This window comes from Mesoplodon bidens, assembly GCF_964165515.1.
Source record: "Mesoplodon bidens genome assembly, chromosome: 11".
Taxonomy (NCBI): domain Eukaryota; kingdom Metazoa; phylum Chordata; class Mammalia; order Artiodactyla; family Ziphiidae; genus Mesoplodon; species Mesoplodon bidens.
In genome coordinates, this window is record NC_138167.1 from 96,722,289 (window position 1) to 96,735,477 (window position 13,189).

At 38.3% G+C, this 13,189-nt stretch overlaps 1 protein-coding gene across 1 annotated transcript in view; it reads right to left on the minus strand.

The window, feature by feature from the left end:
- Positions 1-13,189, minus strand: part of SYT1 (synaptotagmin 1) — a 369,815-nt gene that overhangs the window by 44,532 nt on the left and 312,094 nt on the right. The window lies entirely within an intron of this gene.

Consider the following 13,189-nt stretch of genomic DNA (forward strand, 5'->3'; position numbering starts at 1 on the left):
CCAGATGGGGAGGTCACAGACACAAGAAACTGAAAAGGTTTATTGAAGGTCACATTGTTTGTTAGAGCTGGCACCCAGATGACGTGTCCCTAACGGCTACTATGGTGCTTCTCAAACTTGATGGGATGATGACTTGCATCCATAAATTATTGTGCTTTTGTCTAAAGCAGCGGTTCCCAACCTTTTTGGCGTGGGACCGGTTTCGTGGAAGACAAGTTTTCCATAGACCAGGGTGGGGGAGGGGATGGTTCAGGGCGTAATGGGAGCGGTGGGGAGCGGCAGATGAAGCTTCGCTCACTTGCCCACTGCTCACCTCCTGCTGTGCGGCCGGGTTCCTAACAGGCCATGGACTGGTATCGGTCTGCGGCCCGGGGGTTGGGGACCCCTGGTCTAAAGGAGCGAATGAAAATATAAGGAAGATATTTGTTTCACTTTTGGATTCAAGGTTTAGCTCTTCTAGGTTCACACATGGACTTCATGGAAACCAGATACACTAGGGCATCCTATGGATACGTGGCAATGGCACAGACAACAGCGAGTTAGGGAAGGTGAACAAAGTTAACGCCTGCCTTTCGGCGATGTGACCTGGGTCTAAAACTTGGTATCAGGCATTAGGTGGCTGCATCTGTTGTGTTCCGTCAGATGGTGTGGTTACCTGTAGATAGGTTGTTCAGACAGAGGTGATGAAAATGGCCGTAAGGTTCTAGAGCTCTGATTTCTGGCCCTCTACCTTCCTGCAAGCAGCAAGCAATCTGCCCCCTTTGTGTTTCTTTGCTTTCTGAAAAACTGAAAACCCTGCCTAGTCGTCTTCATTCTCCTACTTTCTGCCTGGTACGCTCTGTACAAAGTAGAGTTGACAAGGAGATTAATGTGATGACATGTAGGGCCCAGAAGTTCTAGAAGGACGGAAAGGAAACTCGTTTTGCAGGCAGTAGGAGAGAAGGCCTCCTGTGTGCTGGGTGTCATGCTTACTTCTGTACACATTATCATTTCTTTTAAGTCATCAGCAATAGCCAGGAGAAGTAGATGTTTATGTTTTGATGGAGAAATCATGGCTCAAGTGGATATCTTGCCTCAGGTCCCTGTGCCCACTTCTCTCTCTGATGTCACACTATGTCGGTAAACATGAAGGATAGGCATAGGGGAATGAGAGTAGAGTGGGGAGTTTGAAGTCGATGGAGGGTATGACTAGTGTCTTCAATATTTGAAGAAGTGAGGCTCAAGAATAGGAGAGAAGGCAGGGGACTAGGTATGTTCTACTCATCTTGGCTTTAGAGAGAAAGGTACTTGGATAAACTGTTTGCTTTCAGTCAAGTCATTATGGTTTGTCCAGCAGAGCATTTTGCATTTCTGCATTTTAACCAGACCTCCAGGTGATTCTGAATTATGCCAAAGTTTGAGAGCCACTTCTTTACTCTGTAATATCTACTATGTGGGAATTTTAGTCTTTCCTCATCTATACATGAAAAGGTGTCTTTAGAAACAAACCGGCAGCAATCATCAAATGTGCTTGATAAGACTTAATCTGCTTTCTCTCCTAATAAGTAATGGAAGATGAGATAAATGTAATACTAGGAACCGTCTAGTTATTATAAATAAAGCCATTGAAGGTTTTATTTTTTCCTTTTTGGCAACATATTTGAACACTTTAATTCTAGAGAAAATATAATTTCTAAATAGAACATCACATCTGAATTTTTACTTATCTTTTATCATATTTTCTTTGAAAATTATCTCCTGAAGACAATGAAATTTTAAAAGGCCAAAAAATTATTCAAATGACCACAGATCACTTGTTAAAATGTCCTATGACAATATTCATTTAAAGATAACAGTATCAAAAACCCTTCTAAAACTTAAAGACCAAAGAGAGGATCAACATTCCTTCTCATTTCTGCCCTATCCCAATTCCCTAAGAAAAGAAATATCTTTGAAACTATAGGATTTTAAGATTGCAGGATTTCAAAGGAGACCAAGCATGGCAGTACTGGACTGTGTATTAATGTTGCAGAAATTAAGTAGGCAGAAATACAGAGAAGACTTTCTGAAATTATATGCTTTAATCTGCATGTTGAGCTAGACAGTGATTTGGAGTAGACGTCTGGAGAGAGACCAACTAGAAGGGCTGTGACAGAAATATTAAGGGAATCAAGAAACAGAAAAAATGGTCTTCCTGGCTTCCAATATCAAGTTCTCCCTTCTATTCAAACTTCATTGTTTATGAAACATGTCCTTTTCTTTTTGAAATACGAATTTAGGTGAGTTCTCCTAGAAAACTTTCCTCATCCATAAATCCTATTTGCAAGTGTTTTGATACATGTTTGTTATTGATGAAACTATACATGTTGATTTATAATATATATTAACATTGATTCAACCGTATTTTAAAATCTATTCTCGGCTTCCGGAGTAGAGGGACTGTATTGTATTAAGTGTGTTTTGTTCAGTGCATATTTACTGATTTCCTATTGCATATTGTACACCATAATAAGGCATTAAGATGCATGTGCCATATGACCTGATCTCTGTCATCAGGAAAATTAAGTTGGCTGACAATACAAAGCCAGGATAAGTTAAGAGGTAAGTTAAGAATTGAACACAGTAGTGCAAAGGATTTTTTTCTTTTTTTTAAGACAGTACTTGCTGAAAAGCCACATCAATTATAAAATACAAGGTGGTGATTGCCATGAACTCAGAGCATAGTCCTTAGTATTCTATCCACCTAAAGTGTGAAATTCCTTCAGTAGCATTTGAACAGATTTCCCCTGGTAGTTGAGAGGAGCTCAGCCTCTGTTGTAGCCAGGGCCCTCCTACCCGCATGTTCTCTTTTTCTGTGGATCAGACCGACCTTGCATACTGATCGCTTTCTGAGGTGTAATAAATGACAAATGGAGTATAATTGGTAGTAACAGGAAAATACTTCGTATTTGGACATGAATTCAGTTAGGTCAACTTTCAGCTTTAAACAGCAATTCAGGATCTAATGTTTGTTGCATTAACATAACCTCATCCACCTCAACAATTTTCTGAGACACACAAACTTGAGAGATTTCAATTCTATGTAGTGACACAGAATTTACAGTTGCTAGTGGAAAATATTGTGTAAGCTTTTCCTAGATTGGAAGCTGTTGGGATTAGAATGTCACATATACTTATAAAAAGGAACCATCCTGATATATTTCGCTATTAATCGTATCCCCCCACCTGGCCACATCTTTAAGACTTGTAGTATGGTGTTTCTGATCTAAAAGAATGATGAAGAAAAATCATTACTTGAGACAGAGGAACAGTTAGAATCTTCCCAGCACCAAGCCACCATCATCTTGGTGCAATGAGGATGCTGCCCACAGTTTTGACCCCCTCCGCAGACCCTCTTCTAGAGGGTAAGCAGAGCAACAGTCCAACGTGCAGGCAGGTCTCGTCATTGTCTTTTTTTTTTTTTTTCACTGAAAACCCTTTTATGGCTAGCTCCCCAGTGCAACTGAATGCAAGCAAATACCTTCCCAAGGCTTCTAAGCTCCTGCAAGAGCTGGTTCCTGCCTGTCTCTCAGACCGAATTCCCCACACATTCTCAATGGTGTGCCAAGATCCAGCCACACCAGCCTCTTAGATATTCCTCAAACACACAACATTTCTTCCCATCTCAGGAGCTTGGCATTTTTCTTGTTGCTTGAAAAACTTTCTTCAGGATTTTCAAATGTCTCTGTTCACCAGAGCTGTCAACCCTCCACATTATTCTGTTGGTCTTCTTCCTAGCACTTACTGGTACCCCAAATCATCTTACTGTTTTTTTTGGTTTTGTTTAATTGTTATTATCTCTCTCTACTAGAATATAAGCCCTTAAGGGTGAATGATCATGTTAACTTTTCTATTCCGGGTATCTATATGATAGTGCCTGGCCCTAAATAAATGCTCAGTAAGTATTGGACAGATTGTCTGAAAAAAAATCAGCCTTTAACCAAGCGACACAAACTATTGATATTTTAGCTACGATTTTTTCCATTTAATCTGTGATTATGTCCCATAGCCTGGATATATATGAATTTATGGAACTTCTATTCCTTGAGCTCTATCCCTTTATTCTCAATCAGAAAAAGAATTTAATCTGGTTTTGTATTAGATTAGTATCGACTGGGGAAACTTAAAAAAAAAAAATCGTTGCTTCCTGGGACCTTCAGCCGACTATTCCTCTTGGGATAGAGCCTGGGCATCTATATTTTTAAAATCTAAGGTGATTCTGTACTGAGAGAATTGAGAAAGACTGGAATAATATTCAACTTAATATTTAGATATTTAATATTTACTTTAAATATGCTACAAAATTATCAAATATATTCTCCTAGCATGTATTCAAGTGAAAAAGTATCAGTGTAGGACAGAAACCACAGCAACCAACCTTCCTGTACTAGGGTAATCTAGCCATCAGTATAAAGATCCCTTACTGTTACCTGGAAATCTGTTAGCATACTATTTGGACCCTATAAAGTGTTAAACATAATAAATACCTCAGTTTCTAACGTATTAAAATATTTGGTTTAGAAATGATTATAAATAACTTCATATCTGAACATTAACCTGTTAAAAATTATATTCCTAGATACAGTAACCAATTTAGTGTACAAACTATTATTCAGTATTTTCAGCGATAATATAATAAAAATTGTCAATGGTTGACTTGTGGACTATAACAGTAAGTCTCCCTGAATTTATTATTAAGGATTAATTTAGGAAAATCTGGATACTTGTTTTCTTTACCAAGTATGGTATGGTAATAAAAACTTTAAGTTTATTATAAGGTATTTTATTTTTGATAGGATATGCATCAACTTAAATTGTTTTTCTCCCTCTTGGTATGCTTCCTGTACTTTTTCTCCTTTCATTATACTCTGAGTAAAGTGTATACTATATATAGACTAGGAGAAGGAATTTCTTTACTTCATGAATCAAAGATTACTACTGAAGTCTATAATAAATGTGGGGCTCCCTAATTAAACTAAACAACTAAATCATTTAGAGGAATTTTTGATTGATGTCTTCTCTATAACCAGTCTTCTTCTCTACATCTTTTTTCTTTTCTCTCATTTGACAGATGTATTCAATGCCAATTATGTATCTGGTCCTTTAAAATCACCGTGGCATTAAGAAATGATATAAAAAACTGAGTGGTGTGTAAGTAGTTTTAAAACATTTGGGTTATCATGAGATTAATCTATTTAATCTTAATTCTACTGATAATTATGGAGGTAATTTTATGTAGACAGGCAGTCCATCTAATGACTAAATACACTCAATAGTAAAACAACTCTTTTGTGTAGATATGTCATTGGTAAGATAAAATTTATGGTCCAGATGTTTTAGCATTTGAGTAAGAGGGAAAACATCTGGTTTTTTGAAATGATGCAGTAGAAATCTGTTTTGATTAATTCTAGTTAGGTATTACAGTTTATTGATGTGGGCTGAAACAAGTTTTCTTTAACATAAGCCAAATAGATTAATTCCTGTCCTAATAGTCAAGCATCTTTAAATGTATTCATTCTGAACATGTTAACCTCTTGAGAGGAGATGTGAGAATAAAGGGTGGGTTATGTGTCAACTGCTGATTGGTATTGATCTTTATGAGTTTAAATGCGTTCATATTTGGATACTGAATCATCCTGCAGACTGTTTTTTTTTTTTTTTTTTTTTTTTTTTTCTGTACGCGGGCCTCTCACTGCTGTGGCCTCTCCCGTTGCGGAGCACAGGCTCCGGACACACAGGCTCCGCGGCCATGGCTCGCGGGCCCAGCCGCTGCGCGGCACGTGGGATCTTCCGGGACCGGGGCCCGAACCCGTGTCCCCTGCATCGGCAGGCGGACGCTCAACCACTGCGCCCCCAGGGAAGCCCCTGCAGACTGTTTTATATACTGTCTTTAACCTGTGTAGGCAGTTGATAAGCACTGATAAATCTTACTGTGTGAGTTTCTTCCTGTAATTTTCTAGTTGCATTTTTACTCTTTTCAGTCTTTTTTCTCCTCAGTAAAAGCAATATTATTTCCATTTTGACAGCTGCCTTGGTGATATCCCAAATCATATTCGTATCTGCGGGTCCATTGCAATTCACGTTAATACCTAGCTATATACCCCTAGCATTTACCAGTTGGTTATCACCCAGCTATCTGGGCTACATCAACAGTTTATGTATCTGTCTGATCTTAAATAATACATGTGACCAGATGTAAAGCATGAGAGCAGATTGCAGCCAAATAACACATCACCTCTCCAGTGCAGTCCCTGTTATAGCTTTCAGGTTAGTCAGAAAGAAGGTATACATTGAAATGGCGGCTGTTTCTGGTTCACGCTCTCCCAGAATGATAGAATAGAGAGATGTTAGGCTTTGGCAGAGGGGTAAGTATCGGGGGAGGTGGTCAGTCTTTGTTCCTTCCCCAAAGGGCAGAGGAAATCGGAGAGGGATGGGGTAGGGGAGGATGGAGGCTGATAGAGAAGTCTAAAGAAGTGCTTTCAGGATCGTCTATCCGGACAGGGTCAGAGTAGATGCACTTGGATTTCTTTAACTAGAGAGTAAAGTGAATCATCTCTTTATTTTATGTACATCATACACATATATGTATATATACATATATCTTTTAAAATTTTGCGTCAGCTTACATTGGTTTATCTCTCTTGATATTCTTTGTTCCTCATACTCCAAGTAAATTGTATGTCACAGATGGGGTCAAGTGGGGAGTAAAGAATTATTCTCCATCTTCTGTCCTCATTTGCTGTAAACCTGTGAATATTCTCACTTATGTATCAGCAGTAAGCATTATTTGCTATGTTCTTAAAATCTTTGTACAGCTGATAGCTTTACTATAAATTATGAACCTCTATCATTATTTTTCCTATTATGTGTCATTTTCCCACAATGGCAAAAGTTGATGTGGTTTTCGTAGGTATGAGAGGAAACAAGGATTTTTTTTAGAAAATGGTTTGTAACTATTAGTTTTTCAAATTGTTGTCCACAAGTGTATTCCCATGGAAACTTGCCTATTTTGGGTTTTTCAAACATACATTTTAAAAAGATTGAAAACGTGGCTGCCATGGAGATAGTCTCACGAAACAATATCTAAAGTGTTCCTTCTTTGGAGAAACAATGATTAATAGCATGTTGTCACGTCTCGTGTGTCCACTCATTCTTCAAAGAGCGTTATTTCTGTGGTGACACATGCTGTTCACGTTGTGTGGACGTGGCACATTTGGAGAAGAATTTACAATGTATACAGATTGCAGAGCTTTCAACAGTGTATTGATATCTGCCATATAGCTTACACAATTGCTGCATTGATGGCCTTATTTTTAGTTGGTCCATTGTCTCCCAAACCTCGCATGAAGGTTTGTGCTCCTTGGTATTTTAAAATTCCTTGACTTCTGATCACAACAAATCAGCCATCCTGAATAAAAATAAATCCATTTATTTCTTTCTCTCATTTTCCTAAGTGGTGTAATCATGTGTAATTCTTACTGTCTACTCAAAACTGTTGGGGGATCAGCTAAAGATTCTATTTCAGTGGTTACAAAAGATAATGTCTTTTCTTTGCTCTTGGCAACATCTTTTCCACATTCAGAAAATAATGAAAGTGGGCCATGTTAGCTCTTGGCCATCTTACTAATACATCCTTTGGAGTTAATGACCTATGGACTGTGTCATTCTTTATTAAACTAGGTTTTTGCACTCTTAGGGGGCTCTTCAAAATTTTTGAGCACTATGATTCTGGCATCCCCAGATATATACATTTTAGAACTGGGAAGGAATTTTTGAAACCTTCTTTTACTGTTTGTTTCCAAAAACCACTTTCGTCCTTTGTTTTGTGTTGTATGTTTTTAAGTTAGTGTTTCTCAAAGGGTGATTCTTCAGGACTTTGCATTAGAATAACCAGGAGTTGTTACATGCAGATACCTGATTCCCTATCCCAGAGATGCTGAGTCAGGGCACCTGCATATTTTTTTTTTAATAAATTTATTTATTTTTGGCTGCGTTGGGTCTTCGTTGCAGCACGCGGGCTTTCTCTAGTTGTGGCATGTGCTGGGGGCTACTTTTTGTTGTGGTGCACAGGCTTCTTGTTGCTGTGGCTTCTCTTGTTGCGGAGCACGGGCTTTTAGCACGTGGGCTTCAGTAGTTGTGGCACCTGGGCTCAGTAGTTGTGGCTCACGGGCTCTAGAGCGCAGGCTCAGTAGTTGTGGCACATGGGCTTAGTTGCTCCGTGGCATGTGGGCTCTTCCCGGACCAGGGCTTGAACCCGTGTTCCCTGCGTTGGCAGGTGGATTCTTAACCACTGCGTCACCAGGGAAGCCCAGGGCACCTGCATTTTTAACAAGTGTCCCCGGAGATTCTAATGCCCTCTACTGATGGAATATAACTGTTTAACCTCTGGGCCTAGTGACTGTGACTGATCTTGAAAGTAATGACTATCACCTTGCTCCTGGTGATTATCACTTTGCACTGGGTGGCTAGGGTGAAGCACATGAAAGACTGAATTCAACCTATAGAACTTGGCAGTCAAGCTAAATATCCTTGGATACTTCCAGAGTTACATTTAAAATTGTGTCCTATGACACGTGCTAGAGGTGGGAGTTGAATCTCTTCAACCATTAAGATAGGGTGGCAGCATTTTATGGTGAGATAGCAAAGGAAACCTGAATATAAACAAAGCTAGGATGCAGGATAGAATGATTAAGGAGCCAGACAAACTTGACATCTAGCTCCACCTCTGTAATCATGGGCAGTTCCTTAAGCTCTTCAAGTTTCAGCTTCCTCATCTGTGAAATGATGATGATTAGAGTACTTACCTCACAGGGTTGCTGTGAGGGTTAGATGGGTTTTTCTCTGTAACACTTAGCACAGTGCCCAATTCATATCAAGCACTTAGCAAATGGCAGTATCTTAGATTACTTAAGTTCACTAAAAATCACTATAAATGTTCTTCGTATTCATCGGCTCTCTAACTTAATTTAGGGCTCTCTAGATCTGTCAGAGGACACATTACTGGGGAGAGTATAGATACGTTGCACTACTGATAGAATTTTTACAACGGGATGTCGATTCAGTGTCTTTATACAAAAACTATGGTTGACATTGTGTTGCTGAAAGTTGTGATTAGTAAGATTTTCTATAATCTAATAAATGTGCCTTGAGTCAGAGAACTGATTTCCACATTTTTATTTATTGGCAGGATGTGCAAATGTGAATGGAAATAACTTGATTATGCAATTCTGTTGCAAGTAGAGAGTCATGGAGAATAATGGACAAGTAGGATAAATCTACTGACCAAGCATATTTTTCTAAACACAGGATAGCCAAGTTTCAAGTATTGTGAATACATATCCTTAATAGCATTAAAAAATGAGTTCCTTTGGAGTTTGTTAAATGGCAACATTTAGGCATGTCACAGGCTCAGCAAAAGAGGACTGAAATCATGAACGTCTCCTTTGTATAATTTTTATAATATATTTAGTGCTGGAAATTGGGATTTGAAGTACCCATTTCTTAAGTTTTTCTACGAATAGAATATGGACACCCTTCTTAAAAATTTCTACCACTGCAAAAATGTATATAGTTTCAAGCATATAATCCTTCCCCTGAAATCAGTGTTCCTTATTTATTTATTTTTTTAAAGAAGCAAGACAAAGTACTGATGTGTATATGTTGAAGAGAAAAAAAGACACAGGTAAAGGAAAGTGTTGAAAGATGGTGACCGAGGAACTGGAAAAATGTTACAAGTGCACTGCAGATATTTTCTGACCCCACTCTGTCTATAGTCCCCCTACAGCTATATGCACATGTGTTTAAGTATTTGTACAGTGTAGAAGAAAAAGTGTGCACAGGATGTAGAGGCTCTTTTGTTTTAATGTAACAAAATGACATTAAATGTTCATGAGAATTTAATGGTGAGATATCAAAGATTTTTGGATTAAATATATCACCTAAAAATGCTCATATTACAGAAATCAACTTCCCAAGAAAAGGTTTAAAATATGTCCACTTAATTGCACGTATTGGTCAAACCATTCTAATTCCAGCAGTTACTTGGATATTAAGCATGAATAGTCTGGATCTATACATAATTAGATATTGCAGATATTATAGAAATTTCTAAGACCATCTAATACGCATTTTAGCCTCTCTCCTAGCAACTATTATTTGGGCATTTCTTAAGACTGTATTGACATTACAAACAACCTTTAAAATAAGTTAACTCGTAATTGGCATCCCCAATAGAATGCACATAAAAAGAAACATTTGTGCATCATCTTTAATCAAATGCACATAGAAAAATAATAGAATAACACAACAGTGATTAAGGTTGGTTAGAAATATTCCAGAAATATCTGCACAGCTGACATAGCTTCGTATTTGAAATCATTTCTCTCTTGTTTTTACTCTTTATAGTAACTTCATTTGATAGGCCAGCTTCCTAAACCTTATTTAACTGAAAAAAGTAATAGAATCATTGATTTTAAAAATGGAAGCAACCTTAGATGTCAAACAGTTTAATTTTTTTTTTCTTTTGAGAAATTGATGCCTGGACAAGTTGTGTGACTTGCCCATGCCTATGGTTTGAATTGTGGTATAATTGTGACTAGAACTCGGTTTAGTGCTTTTTCCACTGAGCTTAGGTAGAAAAAAGAGGCAGATGTTAACTAATGAATTACCACTAATTCCCAGCGGCTTCTCTGGGCCATAGATGTCTCTTCAAGCAAAAGCATATAATGTGCAAAAATATTCCTTTTATAAAGGATACTAGTTAGAGAAAATATTCAAAGGTTATAAGATGGGTAAGAGGGTGCAGATAGCAGAAGTGCTGAAAATGGAGATAAGATAAATACAGGTTATCTCAGTTTAAGATATCAACCATGATTGTCATTTCTAATAATACCTATGTCTCCCATCACACATTCACTTCCTTTATCCCCTGTCTCCCATCACACATTCACTTCCTTTATCCCCTACAGGCAGGTGACCAGGCAAACATCTTTATGTCAACTGCATTCAGAATGACTTTATAAAATGTTGCAATAGGTTATTCTCCCAGTAGACTGTTTTCCACATATGTGAGGTTAATGTTGGGAGAGAAATCAAGAAGAATGAGAACAAGATAGAACTACAGGAACATTGACCATGAACAAGACAGCAGGGGAAGAGAGGGAGGAAGGGGATGGAGAAGCTGAAGCAAGTGTGAGGATATTGCAGGGGCACCCACAGACCCAGGGTTCATGAGACTGGACACGGATGCCTAGAAGCTACTAACTGCAGGGAAGGGCACTGAGAATTTTTGTAAATCATTATTAGGTTTCAGAGATTAAGATCATAATAGATATTTAAAGACTCAAACGCTAGGGAATTTTAGGAATGCAGAGTAGTTATTAATATTTTCAACAAAAGTACAATGGGTAGGAAGATAGTCCATGCAATAGAAAGCAAATAAAAAGGGGAGAAAAAACCCCCAAAGACATATTTGGGGGAAAGTGTGGCTACTTCCAAAGGGATCTTAAATTTGTGAACCTTTTTTGGTTAGAAATTTATTGTTTTCAAATATAAATATACATATATATATTTGGTTTGTCAAGAATCAACTAATTCTCTGAAGAGGGATGTGGTACCTTTCTTTGGGAATGGTTTCAAGCAGTGTTACCTAATAGCAAGGTAATGGACTGGACAACCCTTACGGGTTAACTAAAGGCCCAGGATATGCCAGTGTTGATTTAAAGTATCAGTTCTCACAGCACAAGGATAGTGTCAGAGACCGTGGCAATGACATTCACCTGCCCTACCTTAATCTTGGGCTAGCCTGAGTTTTCATAACAAAGTTTGTTTTCCTTTTGACTGCAGGATTTTTCTAGCTTGGTTCATTTAATGATAGACCAGTCTATCCAGTGAACTGAAAAGAGCAGGAAAAGCAGCAGTCTTTGGAGAGTTTTGAATTACCACATATGCTCTCACCTAAGACACCAGTGGCACATTCTATTCATGGCTTTATTTCTTTCATTTATTATGCTCACATACAACACATTTTTCTGAATTAAAAAACAGGTAATTGGGGGCTTCCCTGGTGGCGCAGTGGCTGAGAGTCCGCCTGCCGAGGCAGGGGACACGGGTTTGTGCCCCGGTCCGAGAGGATCCCACATGCCGCGGAGCGGCTGGGCCCGTGAGCCATGGCCACTGGGCCTGCGCGTCCAGAGCCTGTGCTCCGCAACGGGAGAGGCCACAGCAGTGAGAGGCCCGCGTACCGCAAAAAAAAAAAAAAAAAAAAACCCCAAAAAACCCCAGGTAATTGAATTAATACCCACAGTTGATTTATGCTCCCCTCAAATTGGTAACCTTAGCCTAAAACACTAATTTATTCTCAAACCCATAATTGCCTGCATATGTAATTTTGCCCTGACACCATTTTGAACTGTAAATCCTGGCATTCTGCCACCAGTAATTTTGGTATCATGACTTTAATTTTAATTGTGGGTGACATTTGGGGGGCGATGAGCATAAAGATTCAAGCTACATTTTAAAGGCTAATCAAACTTGAAAAATCAATGAATATACATAAATCTTGATTGAGCATCCACAAATAGATAGAAAACAAAATATACAAACAGTCCTGAGAATTCACTTCCAATAACTAATTTATATAGAACTGATTTTGTCTCTGTAGAAGTTTTGGGAAAAAAATTGTTTTTGGACATAGCTTGTTCCACACTGAGTCCCAATTACCACCCCGCCCCCAGCCCCATCAGCTATTTATTATAAATTGCTTGGTGGGACTAACTCTTAGCTGAAAAGAATAAACAATCAAACAACAATTCAAAGACTGTGGTATTAAACACCTATATATAAACAGATTAGGAACATGTCTATGTTCCTAATACATATGTCTATGTAATTCAGGAGAAAGCCAGTTAAATCTATCATATAATAAGTGATGATGTTTTCTCACATCTGCCCACAAAACTGAATCAAGTTTCATTTTTGTTTGCTCTTATGCCTCTATTCAAAGCTTGAAATGATGGAACTATAAATTAAAATCATCATCATGGCTCTAAGTATACGGTGCTCCAGAGCTCCCCGGATGGTGTCAAAAATGTTTGTCAAAAGAGTCACGCATCTCAGTGTCATAGCATCTTTGCCCATAACCCATATGGTTAGGCAAAGAGAAGCCACTTAA